The sequence below is a fragment of the Equus quagga genome, chromosome 13 (assembly GCF_021613505.1).
Source record: "Equus quagga isolate Etosha38 chromosome 13, UCLA_HA_Equagga_1.0, whole genome shotgun sequence".
Classification (NCBI taxonomy): Eukaryota; Metazoa; Chordata; class Mammalia; order Perissodactyla; family Equidae; genus Equus; species Equus quagga.
In genome coordinates this window covers 69,285,705-69,310,603 of record NC_060279.1, presented here as the reverse complement: position 1 = coordinate 69,310,603, position 24,899 = coordinate 69,285,705, and positions in this window count along the sequence as shown.

Here is a 24,899-nt window from a genome sequence, read left to right as displayed (position 1 = left end):
TTCACTAGGGCAAAGATACTTGTCTGTTTTGTTGATACTACATCCACTGACCCTTGGAAAGTACCTGGAATATATGAGGTACTCATAAATTTTTATCAAAACATGTTAAATGAATGGATAAGTAAGTGATTCTGGGGTTTTACTTATTTCACAATTGATTTTTGTTCACTGAATACAGAACTCACCAATGAAATATTTTTGAGGGTTTCATTTAGGTTCTAGTGAAAGGAAGACCCTAATTCCACCAAAATTCTATACAATGAAGAAAATCTTTTTGGTAAGGAGCACCTGTGGAATCTCAGGACTGAATAAAACATATTTCCTGGCCTTAAGTGGTCTATTCCTGGGAAGAGAGACTACTTCAAGGTCTGGGGCAGTCAGCTCCCTGCCCAGTCCATCCAGAGCCCTGTGGTCTCCTACTTCCATTTTCTCTGTGCACATGTTCCACCTTCTGCTGATCTGTACATGTGTTTGCTATGTTTACCCCCAAGCAAGCTCATAGAACAAAGAAGAACAGGGTTAGTTCTTATTGATCATGTGTTCATCCCTGTATGATCATCCATGACCAGGACAGAGGAGATGAAGGTGGAATCATGGGAAAAATAGCAACGCCCCTTCTAGAAACTGTGGGCAAGTAATATTCCCTATAAAGGACTAAGGGCAGGTCTGAAACATCCAAGAGTATTTTGTCATTGATAAAGTCACTGATGTAATATAAATATAAGTCTGTGATTCTCACCTGTCTGATGGATCTGGAATAGACCTCAATAGATGACATACATTTTCCTTTCTTCATTTTATAGAGGAGGAAATTCAAATCCAGAGATGTTTTGAGTGTTGTCAGTATTATCACATTACTAGGCTTTGATATCTTATAAAATTAACCTCCACATCCTTGGGTCTTAGTTTCCCCTTTAGTGAAATAAAATGAATTATAACTAAAAAAAAAATAGTATTGGCCTTGAAATAAAATTTCACCAATAATCTTCCCTACTATTCTCCTACTATTTTTCTATCTTTGGAAGACACCATTCTGTCTGGTTTTTTTTTTTTTTCTTTTCCTCCATAATTTAAATGAAAGAATCCTAATTTCTTAGTTGGCGAAAAATCTCAGGAAAAGAAGCAAAATACCCCAAAGGAAATTCTTGATTAAGAAAAGACAAGTGGAGGAGCTTCACACAAATGGAACAAGAACTTGTGAAGAACACTGACACGTATAACTCACATATACATAAATAGGTGAATTCCCAAATATATTCACATCCCAAACCTTATTCTTTTGTGAAGAAAATAAACACAGTATCTACAAAACTTCATTTTGATGTGTACAACAGAGAAGCAAAAAAATAAGTGTTTTGTGTCTTTCTTTGAGAAGTATCTATTTACTTCCCATTTGTATGCTTTGCTATACGTATTTCTTCTTTTGCACATATGTACCCCCTTATACTCAGCAAAATCACCAGGGACGCTTTGAAAAAATAAAAGGAAAGCTACTAAAATAATGTGCACTGCATAGTCCTTAACACAAATCAACTTTAAAGAGTAATATACTGAAAAAAAAAAGACGACAAACCCTTGAAGTGATTGCCATTGTCTGGAGCAGCATTTGCCTGAAAATTCATGAAAGCTAAAAATGAGCTCCACAGCTGCTGTTATAATTTAATAGATCTTTATACAAACACTAGAATATTTCTTTGTCAACAGGAGTGATATTTTTGTCTACTATTACATATTACTGAACTCCAAATTTGTAAACAAACGCTTGTTTTTGTTTTCTGGACTGTAGGCCACTACAAGATAACTAGATGTTGACATCTTAAATATGTAGGTTCATTTTTAAGAAAAAATGAGGAAACAAATGTTTATTAATTTTACATATTTTCTCACTTACTTTGGAGGTTACACATATGGAAACTTAGTTTTCCTGAATGACCTTGGGTACATTAGCTAACCTTCTTTAACATCAAATTCCTCACTTACAAAATAGATCCTAACTCAAAGATTTGTGTGAAAAAGTCATCAATTTCTGCCTTCAGAAAGCTTAGCAAAGAGCCTCGTATATAGTAATGGTCAATAATATTTGCTGTTGTTATTTCTATAATTCTATAGCATCGGGATATTACTATGGAATCAAATGCTCTCCAGTAATCAATGTTTTGAAAGACTAATATATTTGGAAAACTCACAAAACTACTTTGCTTTATTTTCATTTGGTGATGATCAGTTTTAAATTACAAATTAATTTGTACCTTGAGATTACATAGAAGATGTCACCTCCAGTAGATGATGAACACATGCATCTTGACCAGGACCGCACTTACCGGCAATAGAATATATGGCTGAGTTTCTGCACAGTGACTAGTGTAGTCGTGGCAGATGATCTGTCCACTTTTTGAGGCATTGCTATAATGAGCTTGCCTTGATGAAATGGTAGTTCATACCACTTAAGAAATTTAACCATGCCAGATAATCATCGTATATTTCATTTCATTCCTGTAGTAGACAAAACATGCTGATTGCATGCCTCTAAAATTTGACCTTTTCCTCTCCTTTGCATTGTCCTGTGTTCTGTAAGGAATTTAATACAGATGAGTAGCTTGAAAATCATATATTGTCAAAACAAGTTACTACTTAATCTTGTTCTTCCTTTTTATTTTCTCATGGACATCTTTGACTTGGCTAATGACACACTTCAAACATTTCATTAACATAGAGTGGCCAGTCAAGGGCTGGTGGGAAGTCTGGTGTAACACAAATCATCAGCATCCCCATAGTTCTCTCTAAACCGAATTGGGTTCATTTCTCCCTCCTCCATTCAGTTTGTTCCTGTGCTGAATTGCTGTCTTTCAACTACATGCATCTAATATGTCTCTATTGAAGTTTCAAGGAAATACGGGTGATTTTTATGTAGCATATTGCTAGACCACACAGCTTTCATCTTTGGGGAAAAAAATTGCAAAAGCAAATCAAACAAATAATCATCTAAAAATCTTCCCTGCTGATTTCAGAAAATGTCTCATCTACCTTTGTTGATAAACCCAGACAATTCAATCTGGATGTGTTTGTTTAAAAAATTTCAAAAGTAAACTTTGGTATTTACAGGTTAAGCTCCTTTTTGGCAAATGCACTAATCCCAATACTCTCCCACTTTCATGATGTGTGAAAAATATTTCCTATAAGCAAAATTGAAGACGTAGCACATCATTCAATAAGTTGAGATTTGATGCCAATCACTCTAGATACATCTAGAGTTTGAGGGCAACTAAATTCATGTAAAATATAAAATGAATAAGCTATTAGTTATAGTTTATGTAATAATTTAGTTGTCACAATCAAAAGACTTTTACAAAGCTAGAAAGTTTTGCACAGCACCATAAGCCAAAGAATCTAAAAATATCTAAAATGTTCTTAAATAGATTTAATTAACTTATATGTTTACATTTTCAAATTCATATTTAAAATATAGAAGCAACTGGTCAAAACTGGACAGACAAAGATGTTGGTTCACTGGCTGAGAAAGGCAAGGCATGGCTCCTTCTCCGTGGCCACATTCAGACCCAGACCCAGACCCAGAAAAGCATGATTCTGAATGTGGGGTTTCAGACTAGGCAACTGCTGCCTCTCCATACTTCTGGCGTGTTCTTTCTAGACCATGCAAATATATCAAGAGCTGGCATTCATTGAAAACTCCTTCCATGTGCCAAACAAACGTGTACCAAGAAAAATAAAGGATTATGTGCCAATAATACTCTACTACACTGTGTTTGGCACAGATTCTTGTGCCAAATTTCCCAAAGAACTGACACAAGTCTAATGGAGTTTGGGACTCATTTTAAAAATTATTCAGAATACTATTAGCCCCTTTCTATAAAATGGTTCTTTCATGTATTAAACAACATTAACAAACAGACAAACATGAGGAGAAGGAAAGCTTTCTTTCAGTAGAATGGCAATTCTATAAAAGTGGAAGGCTTATAGAAAAAGCACCATTTTGAAACTAGCCTAGAAATAACTGATGCATCAATGGGTGTTGAAACCATTGGGTGAAAGTTTGTTTCAGAACAGGACATTTATGCAGTTTCAAAATCTCTCACCATAGAAATTAACAAGTTAATAACAAAAGGAACAAAATACCTTTTCAGTGGAGAAATCTGGAGGACAGCACCTAAACCAAGTGATCAAAGTTAGCATTCCATTAATAGGAAAAAGTGACAGTGGTACCTCTTCACATGATCCACTAAGAAGGACAAAACAATACTTATGTAATATTCTGTCAAAAAATGCATTTACATTAAAATGTGAGGAAAGATTCAGTTCAACTCTGAAGGATAGACTACATCACTGCACACCTGTAGGCCTGTTGGTTATTCTTCAAGATCATCTGTCATTGCTTTCAATGAATCATTTCTCAATCGCTTTTAAAATTCGTAAAGAAAATTAAATCTTAATATATGTATGAAGTAAATTTTAAGACCCATCAAAAGCATTTCCCTGGAAAAATGAAACACGAAACCATCACACTGAGACAAAAAGAAAGACAAATTCAACCAAATGTGGCGTTCAATTTACACCGGAGACTGTATTTTCTGGAGATGGAACTTTACATATTTTTAAGCCATCATATACTCCTAGTCTTCCTATCTGTTCAAAAGTGCTTAACTCCCATTTTCTACAGAATTACCATTGGCTACTGGACCTGGGGATGGGGGATGTGTTAAACACGTTGAGAGTTAACACGTCTTTGAAAGAGCTGAAGTAAAGAAATTAAATAGATGATAATGTTATGAAGATACCCCAACAATGTTTTCTGGTCATCAATGCCCTGTGCCAGTGCTGATTTTATTTATAGCTCAGTTCACTGTGCGTTTTCTCCAGGGAGTGGTCCAATGGTCTGTTTAGCATGGAAGCAAAAGAGAATTCTTTCTCCATATTCGTAAAAGATTTTCTAGCTTTGTCCATGTTCAGTGAAAATGGTGGAAAAGAGTAATAAACCTGAGGACACCCATCCTGACCTTGAATCCCACGATTGTCAAGCTAACGGCAGGCTAAAGCTTAGCTAATAATATCCACATCTGTGCCTCCCCACATGTTAGCCTGTTTTTAATTCTTACATTGATTAGGTATGATTACAGTGTGATTTCCCCTCCTGCAGACAACTCATTTGTATTGCAAATTGTTAATAACATCCTAAAGTCCGACAATATTATCGTCGCGGGGGCCCCCACAGCCTTCATATTCACTTTCGAGTTATTGAACTAACAAGCAGGGATGCAGGGACAGCTGCAGCTCCTGGGGAAGCTTCTGTAATCAGAGCTGACTTTCCCGGTGGGGACCTCAGCCTATTAAAGGCTTGTAACCCATTAGGTGAATCTGATGAGTAGAGGGAAAGCATTTGCTTTATTCGTCCTTTCTGTTGGTGTATACATTAGGAACGCTAGCATTTCTTTTAGCAGGTGGCTTCCTGTGAGCATTTTGTATTTATCTTCCTACTCAATAGTTTCCCCTCCAAGTATAACTCAGGCTATATTTATTGAACAAGTATATGCAATGGATATACCTTTTGGCTTGGAATCAAATATACTTGAGTTAGAATGTTGGCTTCTCTGGTTACTATGAGTTTCTTTTCTCCTTCTGCCTGTTTCTTCATTTCAAAAATATAAATAGCAGCAATCCTTTAGTGTATTTAATGAAAATGTGGATTAAAGTGCTTGTGTTCAATAAATACTACCAGCCACTGCTAGAGCTAATCATGAAAGTGTTTTCTGTGGCAAGAATATGCTATTTCTTAGATTTTATTTTAAGTGAAATAAATATATTATGCATTCAATTGGATTAAATATATACTAATACTTTTCCAAATTGCATGTTACATGTAGGTATCTTGAGGGGCTCAATGATTGTAACACTATGAGACATTTAAATTATCAAATCAGCAAATAATCTCATTTGAAATATGGGCATACATTTACTTAAATATTTTAGATTGATGGTAATTTTGTTCTATCAATCATTTTCTTTCACTTTTAGGGCTTTATTTTTAGACTCGAGAGTGTGGTAATTGAAGATTTCTGCTTCTGGCTATGATGGATTAGTTTGCAACTGACCAAACTGAATGCCAGGAATGCTAGAAAAGGGAAATGCAATAAAAAGCACATTTTTGAAGGTGCCAGAGAGCTATCAAGGCAGTTAGAACTTATAGAGCCAAGAACCCAGAAAGAAAGACAGTACATTGGAGTTGAGCCCAACATTCTGCACTTTTTTTTTTGGTGAGGAAGATTGTCCCTGAGCTAACATCTGTGCCAGTCTTCCTCTATTTTGTATGAGGGATGCCACCACAGCATGGCGGGATGGGCAGTGTGTGGGTCTGCACCCAGGATCCGAACCCAGGAACCCCAGGCTGCTGAAGCGGAGCACGTGAACTTAATCACTACACCACTGGGCCATCCCCCTCCAAAGGACATTTTTAGTCAAGGCATTTGCAGATTGTTAAACAGCATGGAGCAGGATATAGAAAAGCTGAGCAGAAAGTAGCAGCTAAGCAATGTTCCTGACAGTCTTACCAGTAAGACAGCCAGTAATTGGGGGTCAGATCTTTTAAAGCAGCCAGAACTTGAGGGGCCAAATCCTACAGTGGAGGGAAGAGGAGCAAAATGAACCTCACTCTGCTCCAATTTTCATCTCAATGTTGTTTCAGTGAAAGGGGGTCATAGGACAAAAGGCTAAGCAGAGATTGGCTCCTAAATGTCTGAAAAGATACCCAGAGACTTGTGCAGAGTCACAGCTCAGGAAAGTGAAAAACTGGAATTTGAGTCCCCTCAGAAGAAAGGGATCCTAATAAACAACCTCTAAGAAGAGTAACCAGAGAAAAACACCAGGTCTTACAAAAAAACCTAAACTCACTCTTGACTCTGTGCAAGTCCTGCTTGCACGCAGTGATGCCTAAATTAACTACATGCAAGAATTTAAAACCTAGTTTCATGAAGGAATATAGCATCATCTAGAGCCTGTGAAATTTTTCATGCAAAGTGGACAGCATTTAATTTTTAAAAATTGAGAGGTGAATAAAGAAATAGCTTCAAGAAAATAACATTAGACATGAAGCCAGTGATTATCCACATGTTGAAGTAAGCAGAAAAGAGGTTTAAAACTGTGATTTATATCAAGAGGAAAGATGACAAGTTAGAGGATTTCCAGAGAGAACTGGAATCCATAAAAAATTCCTCCGTAATTTTGGAGTAAGCAAAATTTTCTTAAACTAGATGCAAAAATCAGTAATCATAAGGTCTTCCAGATTCATCTATGTTGTGGCAAATGGCAGGATCTCCTTCTTTTTTGAGACTGAATCATATTCAGTGTGTGTGCACGTGCACATAGATATCACAATTTCTTTATCTATTCATCTGTCGACACGTTGTTTACACATCTTGGCTATTGTGAATATCAAATACATAGAAGCAAAAAGTAGAATGGTTGTTACCAAGGGTGGGGATGTTGGGAAAGGGGAGAGATGTGGTCAGAGGGTACAAGCTGTAGTTATGTGGGATGAATAAGTCTAGAGATGTAATGTACAGCATGATGGCTACAGTTAATAATATTGTATTGAATACTGGAATTTTTCTGAGAGTAGATTTCAGGTGTCCTCATCACAAAAAAAATGGAAACTGTGTGAGGGGATGATATGTTAATCAGCTAGAATGTAGTAATCATTTCAACATATGTATATCAAAGCATCATGTTGTATACTTTAAATATATACAGTTTAAAAATTAATAAAATATCATTTTGAAAATGAAAGCAGTAATAATATAGGAAAAGTTTGATAAATAGAATTTCATGAGCATTAAGAATGTTTGGTCATTAAAAGATACCAAGAAGAGATTAGAAAGGCAAGCCAGAGAGTAGGGGAAGTTATTTGCAATACACGAAAAAAGAATATCCAGAAGGGATCAACAACTTTAAAAAACCACACTTCACAAATGAGAACAACCAATAAGCCAAGGAGTAAACAAGAAATTCTCTACATCATCAATCATCCAAAAATGCAAATTACGTGACAACTAGAATGGATAAAATTGAAAGGATGGGAATATGTTAGTGAAGATGTGGAAGAACGTAACTCATATTCTGTGGGTGGAAGGGAAAATGGTTCCTAGCACTTCGGAGAATTCTTTGGTCCCGTAACTAAATATGGATGTGTGGATATTCCATGACTCAACAATTCAACTACCAATTTGAATCAACAGAAATGCACAGAATATGTCCATTAAAGATGTACAATCATATTCCTGGCAGCATATTTACAATAACTCCAACCCAAACACTCATCAACTGTAGAACGGATAAATGATTTATGGTATATCCATACAATGGATTAATGTATACAAATAGAAATAATTTAACTTATGCTGCAAGAAACAATCATGGATAAATCTCACGAACATAATTTTGAACAACAGAAGTTCAGTACAAGTGTGAATATGCTGTGTCAGTACATTTATATAGATTTCATAAACAGTTAAAATTAAGCAATAAGATTCGAAGTCTAGATAATGGTTATTTGCAGCTGGAGGTTCTGACCAGGAGTAGCTAAGCAGGGGTTTCTGCAGTACTGGTAATGTTCTATTTCTTAACAAAGACAGTAGTTACATGATTATGTTCATTTTAAATAAATCAACTGGTACCCTTGTGATATGTGCATTTTCTTCATATCTAACAATATCTCAGCCCCTGAGAACCCCTCAGAATTGCCTTAATAACATTATTAATTTTTAATCAATCAAACCAAACCACAAGCTTTTGTAGCTTGTCTTTATATAGAAATAGCATTTGCCTTCTCCGTCTCCAGGATTTATCACTTTCTCAGCTTCCCCAAAGTGAAGACTGCTTATAATCTTAACTTTCTGAACAGAACACTTTGGATGTTGCTGTTTTCCCATCTCTGAAATATTAGAATATTTTTTAATTGTTATATGAGAGAATTACCACAAGGCTAGGGCTTCTGCATGTACTCCAAGATTGATTATGCCATTAGTTCTTCTACTTGCTTGAATTATGTCATCCTACTCTGATGCTTCCCTCTCCTTCCCTTGTTCATCTGCTGCAAAAGTCTGAAAGAGGTATGTCCAGATGGAGGAGTGTGTGAGCGTGGGCATACCATACTCTCCCCACGAGCACAATTTTAGCAACACATTAATTTTATTAAATTTCAATTATTACTCTTTAAAAGATCCAAGATTCACCACCATTTATCAGTAAAATTAACCTAAAACAGAACTTAACATTTATGTTGCACCAGTGTGGTTGTGCGCCTGCTTCGCTTCACTTATATATTTAACTGTTTGTTTATTTGTTAGGGTCAGCACGCCCTTGCTTCTCTGCAATAACACTGTTTCTCCCCAAAGAGAAGTTAACAAACCCTATGAAAATATTACTGTTATTATATTTGCTCATTTTTTTCAGATCGTCCGACAATCTCGTGATGCTTTATCTGTTCTCTTGCTTTGCAGCTTTACTGATTGTTGTTGTAAACTTTCACTGTCTGTACTATTCACGTTTTCTCTACCACTTGGAAAGAAAAGTTATTTTACTCCAAACAAATGCTTTAATTGTCAGCAAACAATACTTGCAACAATGGAAGCTATTATCACCTTGTTGATCTGTGAATCAATAGCCAGGAGGCATTTTAGCCAAAACACTCAAATCAGATTGACTCTGCAGGCTGGTGTTCTGTCTGGGGAAAGGGAGTGGGATTTAGGGAAACTAGCCAGATCAGCCAATGAGCTCTTCCCTTAACAACGCAGTGTGTGTCTAAACGCTCTAACAGATCTGTTTTAGGTTTTACAGTCTGAGGAGGGGCATTCAGCTTATGATAATAGCCTAGTTTGTGGCACACCAACTTTTGCCCTGAGAACTACTGGAACAAACAAACAAAACTGTTTGAAGACATCAGAGAGCCACCTTTAAGGCAGTGAGTATTTTAGGGACTAAGATCTGAGGAAAAGAAAGAAGCCAAGAGATGAGAGTCTGGCATTTGGCCCCATTCTCCACTGAAGGTGATGACAATTCTAAAAGCAGCTGCTAACAGACTGCGATGAGTAAAAACTTCCATAATCCTATGGGACTAGGAGAAGGAAGCAAAAATGGAGTTTACATTCACCCAGGAGGAGGGGGACCTTGTAAATCAATCAGAGTTTCTGTTGGGTTCTTAACATCTCCACACAAGCTTATAAGTAAACCAGAAACCAGCACCACTGATACCGAAAATCTAATTTAAAATCTACTCAGTTCCCAATTAGATTAAGGTGATCTCCAATCTAATCTGTCCGCCTGAAGCAGAAGCAAATCCTTATTCTATACTTTTACGTAAATATACAGGATTTAATAAAATATAACTTGACAAGAAAGAGGAAAAGACTAAGAACCAAAGAAAAAACTGGATAATGAAAACATGCAGAAGAAAAGTAATGGAAATATCAGATATGTACCTTGAAATGATGATAATTAAAATGTTCAAAGTATTAAAAGATAGAATTGGCAGAGAACTAAATTCTAGAAATGAAACCATACAAAACTGATGCAGTTGCTGAGTGGATGAATATAATAGCAGTTTAGACATAGTTTGAGCGAGAGTTTAGGTGGATAGGTGAGAATAAAATGCCAAGAATGAAGCAGACAGTGAAAAAAGTATGACTAATACTTAAAAGAATCTAAAAGAGGTCCTGGACATTGCTAAAATTCTGACATGTGTGTAACTGCAGTCTCAGAAAAGAGGAGTAAGATAATAGGCAGAAGTAACATTTAAAAATATAGAGGTGGATGACTTTCCAAAATTAATGAAAGACATTAGGCCACAAACTTAAGAAGTGTTACACACCTCAAGCAGGATAATTACTAGAAAACCACACCTAAATGCTGCTAAAAGCCAAAGACAAGTAGAAAATCTTAAAAAATCAGCCAGAAAAAAAATATGCATGTTACCTTCATTGCAGGAACAATGAGAACGGTCGCTGGTTTCTCAATGTGAAACAATGGAAGCCAAAATACAATTATTTCTCATTATTTCTAAAAAGTGCTAAAAGCAAATAACGGTCAGCATAGAATTCTATACCCAATAAAATATCCTTCATAAAATGGAGGTGGGGCTGGCCCCAGTGCTGAGTGGTTAAGTTCACACACTCCACTTCAGCAGCCCGGGGTTCACCAGTTCAGATCCTGGGCACAGACCTACACACCACTCCTCAAGCCATGCTGTGGTGGCGTCCCCGCATAGGAGAACTAGAATGACCTACAACTAGGATATACAACTATGTACTGGGGCTTCGGGAGGAAAAAAAAAAGAGCAAAAAAAAGAAGATTGGCAACAGATATTATCTCAGGGCCAAACTTCCTCACCGAAAAAAAGAGAAAGAAAATGGAGGCAAAAGAGTTTCTTTTTTAAGATTGGCGCCTGAGCTAACATCTATTGCCAATCTCCTTTTTTTTCCCCTTCTTCTTCTTCTCCTCCCCAAAGCATCCCCTCTACCCCCAGTACATAGTTGTATATTTTAGTTGTAGGGCCTTCTAGTTCTGCTATGTGGGATGCAGCCTCAGCATGGCTTGATGAGTGGTGCTAGGTCCGTGCCCGGGATCTGAACTGGCAAAACCCTGGGCTGCTCAAGTGGAGCACGTGAACGTAACCACTCAGCCACAGGGCTGGCCCCTGAGGCAAAACATTTTTAAACAAACAAAATATAAGAGCCTCTGTCACCACAAGCCTTTCCTAAAAGTAATACTAACAAGTTATTTCTCATGAAGAAGGAAAACAATATTAAGAGAAGAAGAGCAGAAAGTAAACTAAGCAGATAAATGTGTGGGTAAAAGCAAGTCATTACGGGGTATACAGTTTCAGTCTTACAAGACAAAAAGTTCTGAAGATGGATAGTGGTGATGGTTGCAGAACATGTTGAATGTATTTAATACAACTGAACGGTGCATCTAAATATGGTTAATATGGTCAATTTTATGTGTATTTTGCCACAATAAAAAAAAATGAAAAAAGAAACACACATACACACACACACACACACACATACAAAGATACAAGGAATAGCGTAAAGAATACTGAGCACCCACCAACAGCTTAAAAAAATAGTTTCCTGTAAGCGCTGCATCAGTGATGTCACTGAACTCGAGGGTCACTGGCTTGTTTTCTGCCCTTGTATTAAGACATGAAGGGCAACAACTGGGCTATGAATGCAATGCAGCTTTTTGAACAATCCTTCCTCTTCTTAATAAACAGTCCTTTCCTAAAATTAAAAAACAATTAAATCATTATTGATTGTACTGAGCAATACATCGTAATGTTTTGCGGAACTTGAAATTCAAACAAAATAAAATGTTCAACATCAACAGTCCATGAGCCAAAGAAAGGGAAAAGTTCTCTGAGGTCCACGCGTTGACCAGGATGTGGCAAAAGCACTAATTTAAATTAGACTTTAAGTCATCAAAAATGCATGCTGCAATTTCTAATTTCTAAAAACATAAAAGAATATAAAACTTACAAGCTAATAGAGAGAGAGTTGGAATAATAGGATAAATCGTAAATCAACCTATTTTATTATTGGTTTCCCCCCCAAAAAAAGGCTGAAGGAAAAGACTTGCGAGCTGGTAGTTTTCTGGGGAATGTGATCCCAGGGAGAAGGAGTTCATGGCAGGAGTTGAAACAGGGAAGGAAAGAAAACTGATACAGAGATGTGTTGCTGACTTAGCCGCCATGATGCGCTACCAGGCTGTGTCCTTCCAGGACTGTCTGAAGAGGCTTAATGAAATAAAGGTCATAACTGTGTACCTGGGGATGAAAGAGATGAACGTAGATCCATCTTCTGCCCGATTACTTAATGGTGGCCCCAAGGGCGTTAGTCCCCTGTACCCTTGGGTTCTTGAGGGTCTCTCAACCTGCAGCTTCAGGGAAGCTCTTCCTCAGGCAATAAAATACAAGTTATGCAAGGAGGCTCAAGGCATCATCTGATACCACCTGCAAAAAGCTGGTCTAAGTCTTCATGGAACTGACTCCCCAAGTAGTCGTTAGGGAAAGAAATAGGGCCAATCGGATTTTGAACAGGTAGGCATGAGGCTCTGTTGTAAAGTTTGGGGTGTTGTTCCTGAAAAATCCCTAAGTCTCTTTCTTCATATCCTGGAAAGCCTGTGAGCTACTGAGTTTTCTTTCAATAAAGCTCAGCTTTGCTTAAATGATCCAGTGTGTGTGTGTGTGTCTCTTTTATGGAACTAAGAACCCTGACTGAGGCGAAAGAGAACACTATGAATATTCAGGCTTCCTCTTGACTTCAAAGAAGCAAATATTTAAAGGAATATCAATAAGAAATAATTAAGATTCCCTAGAAGAGACATTACAACCAAATGTAGCTTTATAAGTTACATCTGGATCTCACATTAAACATCTGGAGAATCATAAGTACTTTGAGAACTAAAAGAAAGTGTTATCCAGTGAAATCAGTATTTCTGAACAGAGAGTCATTTGAGCTCAGATATTAAAAGAGAATGTTCCAGATATGGAAAGATACAGTCAAATGTTGATATAAGGAAGGTACCTCAAGGTGTAGAAACAGCACCGTGGAGACTCCCATCCAGAATATATTCAGGCTTAAATGTTATATCGAAATACAAGAAAAATATTTTAAAAGTCCTTTTGTACAAGAAAATCAACATGAAAAATAAAGGCTTGACTTGGGGTGAGTTCAATATATTCAAAAAGATAGAGAATGCATGACATTGTGTATCTTTAACTTGCTGTTCTCCTTTTGCATTAATTATCACTAATCTTTGCAATGGGAAGAGAAAAATATTTAAGTGGAAGTGGAAGAATAGGGGATGTGATGAGTCCCTTGTTATTTGATAATAATTTAAACTTCCAAATTCATTAAATAGCAATCCTAGGTGTTATACTAAAGGAAATAATAAAGTCATGTTTATGGTAATTGGGGGGGAGACTATTTTCTGGGAAATAGGAGTTAGATGGAATCTCCCACAAATGACAGTTCATTTAGAGCTCCACAAATAAGATGGAAATTATGTAATTGAAGGAGCAACTGGGAGAGCTGGCGGTATTTAGATTACAGCATAAAAGACTAGAGATGGGGCACATACGCTAGCTGTCTTCAACTATTTGCAAGATCTTCACGTGCAGGACAAAGTGCCCATCTTTTAATTGTTTATGTAACAGAAATCCTTCCCTTCGCTAGATTTCTAGGAGAATTATGGTATCTTACTGCCTGAGAAACTAGACCAAGGAGTGGGGAAGTGCCTTTCTCCTGTTTTCATCCTCCTCTGTCTCTCTCACCTAGAGGTTGGCTTTCAGTTACAAACACAACAACGCTCTAATAATCTTTCAGTATTCTTAAAGCATTGAGGTTGGCAAGGAAAAGAACGTACATGTGTGATCTGAGACAATGTTTGAAGATTGGAAATGTTTATTTGCCTACACATAGCCTTAAAACCCACCACATCCTGATTACAAATCAAGGAGAATAAATGTGCGCCTTTAAAATATACTTAAAATATCTGTGGTTAATGACAGCTGCATCTCTTTGGACCATATTCATCCAGCATCTTCATTATCCCTCGTACGTGGCGTGCACTGTCACACACAGTTGCCCTTTTGAGTCTTCGACATGGACGTTTGCAGACCATGTAGGAGGAAAGTGCATTCCAGAAATACACAGAATCCAGTGTCTTAAACTGGGTGCTCTGTGATTTTTCTCAGCCACTTTTCCGTGTTATCCTGTGTCACGTATGTTGTGCCCGATTTTCCCTATAATATTCAGATCATGGCTTCTAGTTGATGCAGCATGCTGATTTAACTTAAACGCATGTGGAGTCCACTGCAGGAATTTCTCACCAGATAGTTTGGTTTCATTATCCAGAGAACTGAATGTGTGACAATGGGTCAATGCTGCTGTTCTGGTCATTTGAGAGACAACTCTACTCCACTGTCATTTTGTTATTTTTACTGCTCAGAGTTGAACTATTTGGGCAATTGAAAATAGTTTGGCTCCTAAGTGGCAGATTTTAGGAACAGTTTAGCCTACTTTGTTCCAGAAATAATTTAAAGGAGAAATGTATAAATTAACAAACTAGATAGGATAATTTGCTTGATCTTCTAACAAAATTCTTATTTTGTTAGATTCTTATTTTGTTATGATTTTAAATGATATAAATCATTTAATCCCATGCTACCCGTTATTTTTGAAAGATAATTACTTCCACCTTATTGTAGACAGTTAATGTCTGTATCAATGAGGGGAGTGTTCCGTGAAAAATGAAATACTTTCTTCAGGTATAGAAAATAGTTAAGTATCCTGGGTACCTGAGCCCTGGAGCCAGCCCGCCTGTGCTGGGAACTAGGCTGTGCTTACCACCTGTGCAACCTGAAGAAAGTTAGGTGAATTCTGGTGTCTCTGTTTCCTCGTCTGAAAAATAAGGATACTAATATATCTATTTCTAAAGTTGAAGTATAATTATGCATGCAAAATGCTTAGAATAAGATATTCCACTTCTGGGTATATACCCAAAAAGAACTGAAAGCAGCTACTTGAGCAGATATTTTACATTTCACGTTCATAGCACTATTCACAATAGCCAAAAGGTGGATACAACCCAATGTCCACTGAAGGATGAATGGATAAACAAAATGTGCTATATACTTACAATGGGATATTATTCAGCCTTAACAAGGAAGGAAATTCTGATGCATGCTACAAAACCTTGACCACATTATGCTAAGTGAAATAAGATGGCCACAAAAGACAAAAATTGTATGATTTCACTTTATGAGGTACCTAGAATAGTCAAATTCATAGGGACAAAAAGTAGAATGGTGGTTGGTTGCCAGGGGCTGAGGAGAGGGAGGAATAAGGAGTTACTGATTAGTGGGTGCAGAGTTTAGTTTGGGGATGATGAAAGAGTTCTGGAGGTGGATAGCGGTGATGGTGTCACAACAATGGGAATGTAATTGATGCCACTGAACTGTACACTTGGAAGGGCTAAAAAAGTAAATTTTACCTAATGTGTACTTTACCACAACTTTTAAAATATGCTTCGAATAGTGCTGAGCGCAGTGGTTTTCAATGTGATGTCTGGACCAGCAGCATCAGCATTATCTGGGATTTGTTAGGAGAGCGGATTCTCGGGCCCCACCCAGATCTACTGAATCATAGACTCTAAGGGTGGAGCCCTCCAGGTGATTCTGATGCACAGGCAAACTAAAGTTTGAATTTTACAGGAGGAACCAATCGTAAGTAGTTTACAAGTATGAGCTGCAATGACATCACTTATCATCCTTTCTTACAGTCTCTAGACTCTTGATTCATTTTCCAGAAAACATTTGTGCTTTTATTTAATTCCTTATTTCTTTCTTTACAATACCTTCTCTAATGTCTCACAGCTAAAACATATAACAGAAGAAGGAAGTATTCAGGGATAAACAACACAGAAAGTTATTTGCTGGTAGAGGCATATTCCTAGGGCTTATCTTTCATATATTTGAGTAACAGATAGACCAGAGGTCATTTCCATAGTTAGGCATATTCTGCAATTTTCAGAATGCAGACTGTAGAAGAAAATTGTTGCAAATGCCTATGGAAACTGTAAAGCTTTTCAGAAGAATGTTTGTAATACCTTAAGTTGGCATGTTCCCCCTCATGATAAACATAGAGGTTATGGGTTATTTAAATGGGTTGGAAGCATCTGGGGGGCCATTGTAATTCTCATTAAACTTCTACTAACCGTAAAGACCTCCTTATTCTTAAAATGAACACGCTGAGAAGGAAGTCATTGCAAAATACCCAGACTGTGACAGACATTAACCTCCTACATCAAGAGCTTCTACTTTTACCGAACTCCAATAAAACCGAGGAATTCTCAACTGGAAGCACTTTCCTTCCACAATAAAGTTTGCTTTTTGTGAACCCGTAAATCAAATCACTTTCTTTTTCTGAACAAAACCTAAACCAGATTCTTTTGCCTCATTTTCATCAGGCCCCAAAATGGGTAAACTCTTTATTCAATGCTTGACAACTAGTGGTGGTTTCCTCAGGAAATCGAGCGCTCAGAAAATGTGGCTAACCCTGTTTAAAATTCATTTTTTGCAGGAGCTAACAGTGGTACATGATATTTTCAGGAAATTGCCTCATCATGGATGTCTATAAATGGAATGCTGGACCCAATCAGTGGATCTGAAAGTTTGCCCTGTGCCTTTTTTGGCCACCTCTGATGACGTACCCCAAAGTGTACATCTTAGGGTTCTGAGCTGGAGCCAGGAAGACTTATTTTTGACGTGCCACTTACTATGTGGCCTTCAGTGAGTCAGCCAGCTTGCCTAAGCCTCATTTATGTATAAAACTAGACTAGATTCTCTCTAAGGTTCCTTCTAATTCTAAGGTTCTATGACACTCCCCCACCCACCCACCCAAGGAGAAGGTACTACAAACAAGCTGAATGCTTATAATAAAAAACTAGCAACTCAGAGAGAAAATGCAAATAAGAAATGGCTCCTGATTCACCGTCAACTTTCCCTGAATAGTAGTCACCCTGGAGGAATCAAAATGAGACCGAACTCTGAGTCACCGTTCAAGGGTAATTTGGTTTTGGGAAGGATGTAGGCCTGTATATACAAAACCATCTTGAGAAACTTCACCTTGAGGTACCCATTCAGGGCCCTGTGCATAGGACTCCACAAAATTGAAAGGGACCTTCTGGGGAAGGGAGAAGGTGGTGGCTCATTAGTCATGGCCAAGCAATGCAAACCCTGGGGGTCATTTATGTTTTGTAGAGGGGTCAGATTTTATCCTGTTTAAACTGAAATGTTCCACAAAAGTAGTTTTGTTTGTTTGTTCGTTTAATGTTGCTGTAAGTTGCTCTGGAACCCAACTCCTAAAAGTAGCAATCCATGGCAGGGAGATGGAGAACCCACAAAATGATTAAAAACAAACAAATTCAAGATAACACTTTCTTCCAATTCGAAACTGTCTCTTTCTGTTTAATTCTAGTTCATTAGAAGAAAGTGCCAGCAAATTTTAAACCCCTTTTCATGGTTGTTTCTCCATAATCTATGTTTCGTTTTTACCTCCTTTTTCCCAAGAGGGCAGCTGGGTTAAGAAGGAGCCTTGCAAATCCTAAGGATGTGTGTGAAGTCATTCTCCGTTCTCTCTGGACTCCCCTTGAAAGTGCACCCTCTGGTGAAGCTCCTAGGTACCCTGCTGCGAGGTCTGCCATAGAGGGGTTTATCTTTCCTGCTATTGGTTGCAGAGTGTTGATAATGTCTGGTACCCACTGCTGTTTCTAGCCTTTTGCCTCCAGTCAAAAGGTCCCCACTCTCTGCAGTCTCTTTGTTCTACTCTGAGACCTGCACAGGTCACCGCTGAGTATGTACTTGGTGTCTTCATTCTCTAAGCACGTGGGAACCAGTGGGTATCATGCTTGGCAATGCCACCTGTGGGGGCTTGGACTCAGGGCACTACTTGAAGACTTTTACCCAGGGACCACCTTCCACCCTGCACTTTGTATAGCTCTCATGCCCTCTGAGGGATGCTATGGAAGTGGTGTCCTCATTGGAGCTTTTTGGTACACTTTCTATCACTCACATACCCCTTTGACCAAGTCCCGGGGGCATGCTGTGTGTTGGTCCCCTCTCCAGGTCCAGGTCGGGGTACTGAACGTAGTTATGGCACCACTGCTCCCCCACCCTCTCTTCCTTCTACAGAGGCTCTTTGCTTTCCTTCCTGATGAGACCTCCCATACAACCCATCTGCCGTTTGACATTCTACCCTACATTTTTGCTCACAGTGGGACTCCATACTCCACTCAACATCGCTACTCACTGTGAAACTCCACATTCTGAATCATCCTGGCTTAGTTCTTGAAGTGCAGAAGAAAGTTCTGAATTTAGTATACTCTTTACTCACAAACGAAGCCTATCCATCTGTCAAAATCTATTACATCACTATGGGCTCAAAAATCTTGGGTAACATTCAAAAGCAAATACTTATGCTGCTTTTTTCCTCCCTCTTTTAATAATCTCAACCTTCCCTGATGCAACAGATACCTTTGGCCACATAAGAAAAATACGTGACACTGATGAGGAGCTTACTCTGTGCTAGGTTATATTCTAAGCACTTTATATGGTGACTCAGTTAATTCTCTCAACTATACTAGGAGACAGGAACTGTTAATGCCCCCATTTCACAGAGGAAATTGAAGCTTAAATGAATTAGATAACTTGGCCAAGGGCACACATCTAGCAACTGGGCAGCTAGTATCTCAGGAAAGAGCCACCTAAGAGCCAAAATGACTTCATTTTTATTCTTTGTGTATTACATATATGTCCAGTTATTTGTTTCATATATTATTATTTATATATTTATTTCCTCTTTTACTTATATATATAATTTACTAAATACTAAAGGGTTTAGTGCTGATTAGCTAATTATTCTCTTGTTTTCATATTTTTAAAACAGAAAAGACATTTTCATTAATATCTTTGATAATAAGATAAAAAGAGGTGCTGCTCAGGTTAAAGTGGGTAAAGGGAGAGAGGCTGTCTATGGGCCTGGCAACAATGGCCAGTCCAGTTTTCTTCCTCCAAGGCAACTCTGCTGAACCCTAATTCTTCTCAGATTTGAGTTTGAAAGCCCTCTGTCTGCAAGTGGGCTTCTTATCATCGAAACATCTCCTAAAGTATAATTCAAAATCAGATTGGACTGGATCATAGACCATCCAGTTAAGTTTTTGACGTGATGGGGGCCTAGTGGTGAATGCTTGAGCAGTGGTCTGTAATCTCATGCTTCTTGACTCTCCACTTCTCTCCAGTGTTGGAGGCCCCCCCAGGTCTCCAGAGCAGAGGGTGCCAAGTAGAAGCTTGAGCCTTCTTCCAAGGTATGTTGAGTTTGGTTGCTGTGTTGTGTCAGCATGTGTCCACCACAGTCTAAGCCCCTCCTTTCCACCTCTGCTTACTTCCCTGAACTGACTAGGCCCTGACAGCTTCTCTGTGTCCACCCTTGACCCATAGTGGTTTTCTGAAAGCGTGAAATTAGAATCAGGATGTCAGCTCATTCACACTGGGGGACACATGCTCTGCAAGGGCAACGACTCCATCTTGTCCATGAATGTGTCCCTACCACTGGGTATGCTACTTGTGACGTGGTAAGCACTCAAAACCTGTTTTCTTACATTATCAATTAACTCATGGCACAAGCTTGTGCTCTTATCAATTGATTTAAATGTCAATGCCTTAATTATCCTGAAGAAGCAGATGTGGTTTTACAAGCTTAATTGACAAAAATAAGACTTTTGTTTATCATAGGTTTTGTTTTAAAATCTTAAAAAAAAAAATAGTAGAGGGATTTGGTGATTTGATGAACCGTGGAATTCATTGCTTGCTCTGCCCAATTTTAATTACTCTCTCCCTTGTGCAGTCTGTTAAAGATGCTTTTGGCAGCTTTGACACTTTGTTTTACATTTTTAATAGCAGGTCAGCTCACCTTCCATTGTAAACAAGGGACTATAGTCATTCAATAGGGTAGGGGAAATTTATCAAACTCTGTATCCCAAGTATACAAACAAGTGTGAAGCAAATTTGTAACTTAGAAAATATTCTAGTTTTCCATATCCTGGTGTAATTCCCTGGAAACATAGTCATCATTTGGCATTGTTTCTCTAACATTATAGTTGCAAGTTACATTATAACAAACTTGTTAAGCCCTCTGGGAAATTCGAAAATATTTGCTAAGCTCATATCACAAAGTACAGCTCTCTTAAAACTAAAACTGCAAAGATTTCATTAATTATTTTTATCATGCCTGGTTATTAACGATAGAAGTTTGTGAGTTAAGTGCCATTTTTAAAGGAAGAAAATGTGTGTGTGCTCTTAACCACATCGATGCTGTTTTAAATAATATGGATGTCAACTCAGTGTTCAAATGACTTCACCTTATCAAAATGTTAAAGACAAGAAATCGTTTTTCAGTTTGAAGTCCTGTCCAACTTTTCTACACTCTAATATACAAGTCTACCTTTTCACTTGAACTAACTTTGGGTGAATATCTTCAAGGAAAATTAAAGGTATGACAATTGATGTGATATCTTGACCTTACCACTAATTTGGTACGCTACCCAAAATAGGAACATCGCTCTGAGAGAAAACGATGTCACTCTAATGGTAGTATCTATTTCACACAATTATGATACAGTGCCTTACTTTCTACTTATTATATACAATTTTCCTAAATTATAATAACAATCGGGTCTTAGAGGTTACAGCGATTAAATCCAACTCACCCACAAACCTACCTGGCCATGGGGCAAGGAAGGGGCCAAAGCCAGGATTCAAAATCCAGTCTCTTAGATTCTTCTGTCAGTTTTTGTTCCTTTTTGCCATTTTGCTTCTATATACAAATTGTTAATTAGCCATTTAATCTAATCATGCCACAGGTAAATTGTGCATTAAATATTTTAAATACTACACAGATTCACCATTTTACCACAGAGTGACTATACTAAACCTCACAAATGTATTTTAAAGGAAGAGAAATGTCGACATTCTTTGTGCACCACTAATTCCTTATCACTCTATTTTTTTTTCAGTTATTTGATTACAGTCCCTAGAAGAGGCACGATTTTTCATATAAAAACCATGAAATCAGAGGGATGCCATTTCTCTGCAAAACCAATTTTCATTAAGAAGGAAATATAAGATTGACCCAAAAAAATGCTTCTCCTGCTTTCAGTTGTTGTAATCTCTTTAAAAAAAAAAAAAAAAAACCTACAAAGCCTCATTTGCAATTTAAAATGTCTTTCTAAAAGTCCACAATTCACTGAAATGCCACATTTAGAGATGCTTTATTTCTTTCATTCTGATGGCTTTTAATAAGTAAATTCATAGCCACTGCAATAGTTTCTCTAAAAATCTATCAAGACTTAAATCATATACTTGAGTATTTGTGTGCATGGGGGCGGTATATGACCTCCCTTTCAAAAGTTCGCAAAACCATTCTAAATAATAACTTTCCCAAGAACCTGAGAGGAGGTCAATGAATCCAAAATCCTGCTCACAAGCCTGTACCATTCAGAAAGCTTACTGTTGCTCTTTTCATTTTTACATCATCAAGGATTTCCACTAGAGTCAGTGAATATTGTTCTATTATGAATCAGCACTTCAAGGCAATCGATTTCCATTGCTGGATTAAAAACAGTGATTGGCCTGCCTGATCCCGCCCTGTGGCCCTCATCAGCCTCCTCTTTCCCGCTCACAACTTTTCTGTGGTCTGGTCACTACCGTCTCCTTTCCTTCTGACTCAGTAGTTTTGCACACGGTGTTCTACCAACTCAGAGGACTCTCCTTCTCTTCGTCTTAAAATTGAACCTTAGATGTTACTTCCTCAGTGGAGTACTACATAAACCAAGAAGTTACGTGTAGCCCCACTACTTGCTCTTGTAATACCATATATGTGGAAGGTAGAATCTCTTTCATTACACATAGGTCAATTGCAATTAAATAATGAAAAGTTTGATCTCTTTCTCCACTGATAGAATGTAAGCCTCTTAGAGGAGGCTAACCCTACATTTACTCCCATCATTGCATGCATTTCCACCACCACGATCTTCTCAATTTTATACATAAGTTGCTTAGTACTCTGTGAGCCATGTCAGGACAAGGCTGCCTTATCCATATATTCATCTTTTTATCCAGACTACATCACAGTCATTGGCACAAAAGAAGATGGACAATGAGTATTTAATCAATTAATGAAACTTTAACTCAACTCCACTGCAAGTGTAGTAGTTAGGATCTTACTGATATTATACTGGGCTACTGAAAGATTTCCAAACCTCAGCACTGTTGACCTTAGGGCCAGATAATTATTTGTTATGTGTGTTTGTTAGGGGGAGGGGCTGTTCCATTCATTGTAGGGTGTTTAGCCGCATCCCTGGCTTCTGTCCACTAGATGCCAGTAACATCTCCCCCCTGGTCCTGACAATGAAAAATACCTCCAGATGTTACCAGTGTGGTGCTGGTTACCCAAATGGCTCCCTTAAGAACCAGTAGACTTACATAATAATCCAATACTTGTCTCCCTCTGCCCCAAATCTGTCATCCTGCTAATAAAATCTTATTATTAGCAATAATAATAAAACAAATTCCAATTGTGTCTCTACCTTGTCTAAATACCTTTTATTAGATTGTCATGTCTATGGAATCTATAATTTGCCATGTAAATAATGGCATTGTCAAAAGCAGGTCCTGAGACATTAGCTCTGTACCGTCTCTGCCATGAATTGCTGCTCTGACCTTCAGCAAGTGCTTTGACCTCCCTGGATTCCAAGTTACTCATTCCAAGAGCTAGGCTAAAAGATTTATAATGTTCCTCTCAGTCTAAAAGTCTCTGATTCTTTATATAATTAAGTTACCCATGCAAATTGGCAAACCCCGTCTTTACATGTTTAGGGCTATGTGCAGGCAATACCACTATTTAAGGTGTTTAAAAAATTAGATCTGCCTGCAAGACGCTTCCTAAGAACTCAGAGTTTGACCTAATATCCTTCTTTTGAGGTGCCAAGAAACCCTATGCAAAACTTTTCACAGTGTATTATTTTGAAAATACAATTTGTTCTTTCTCTAACAGACTGTAAGGAGTAGAATGCTGTGTTGTTAAAAGATGGGACCCTGAATCCTAGTAACTTATTACCTGACCTTGGGGAAGTGATTTAACTTCTCTGAACCTAATTTCCCCATCCATATGTTAGGAATTATAATGATGCCTCGTATGGTTGTTGTGAGATTTAGCGTTTGGGCACAATGCCTGGTGTATAGTGAGTATTTAATAAATTTTACTGGCTTTTACTAATTCTAACTAGTAAAACACTTTTTAGCAATGGCGACTGTGCTTTAATCAGCAGAGTTTTCTCTTAGTGGCACATATGAGAAATGTTCACCTTACAATCAATGACATCATAGATTACAGGCTTTTCAGTGAACACATTATATGGGCTCACAGTGCCCAACAATATGGAAGCTTAATATACACTTGTTGAATTAACTATCGTTGGTGTACATGCATGTTTCAGTGATGTGTGGACAAATTTTGTTCCACTTTACAGAAAAATGTGGTTTTATTGACCTATTTGGAAACCAACAAAAGTCGCTTCTTGTTTATGACCTAGATGGTCAGATTAAAAATCACATTATAAAGTTATCCTTATCTGCATAGAATGTCCTTTACTTATAACATTTAATTAATATTATAACTCATCAAAGGCACTGAATAATAATATATGCCACTATCCTATTTGGCCAATCCCAAAGGAGCATATATTTATTTAGATTTCCCATAGCGGAGAGATTAAGGGCTGAAGATGCTGCATTAGAACCTACAGCTATCTTTGTTTATTTTTCCCTAGGCTGCTAATTATGTTCTCCAAATATGATTAGCTGAGGTAATTTGTATGCAAAGCACATCCTATGATACAATGCATTTACGTCTTTGTCACGAGGTTACTCAGCTCATAGAATCTAACAATAACCCATTATCAGGAAAGATGATCTGTGTACACATGAGAACAATGAATGAAATGTTGATTCAAAATGTGTCAGTAAATTCAGAAACAAAATTAATGTTTTTAGAAAATAAAGTGCAACTTAAAGTAATACTCATCGAGTGGTTAGTAATAGTCCTCAAGTTGGGCTGAACTTGAGAATCACCCAGGGATCATTCTAAAACACAACAATGACCTCCTCTCATATCAATTGAATGAGAATAGCTGAGGGACTGTCTCTGCATAGAGATATCTTCTAAAAGCTGCCCAAGTGACTCTAACATGTAGCTAGGGTTGAGAATCAATGAGCTTGAAAA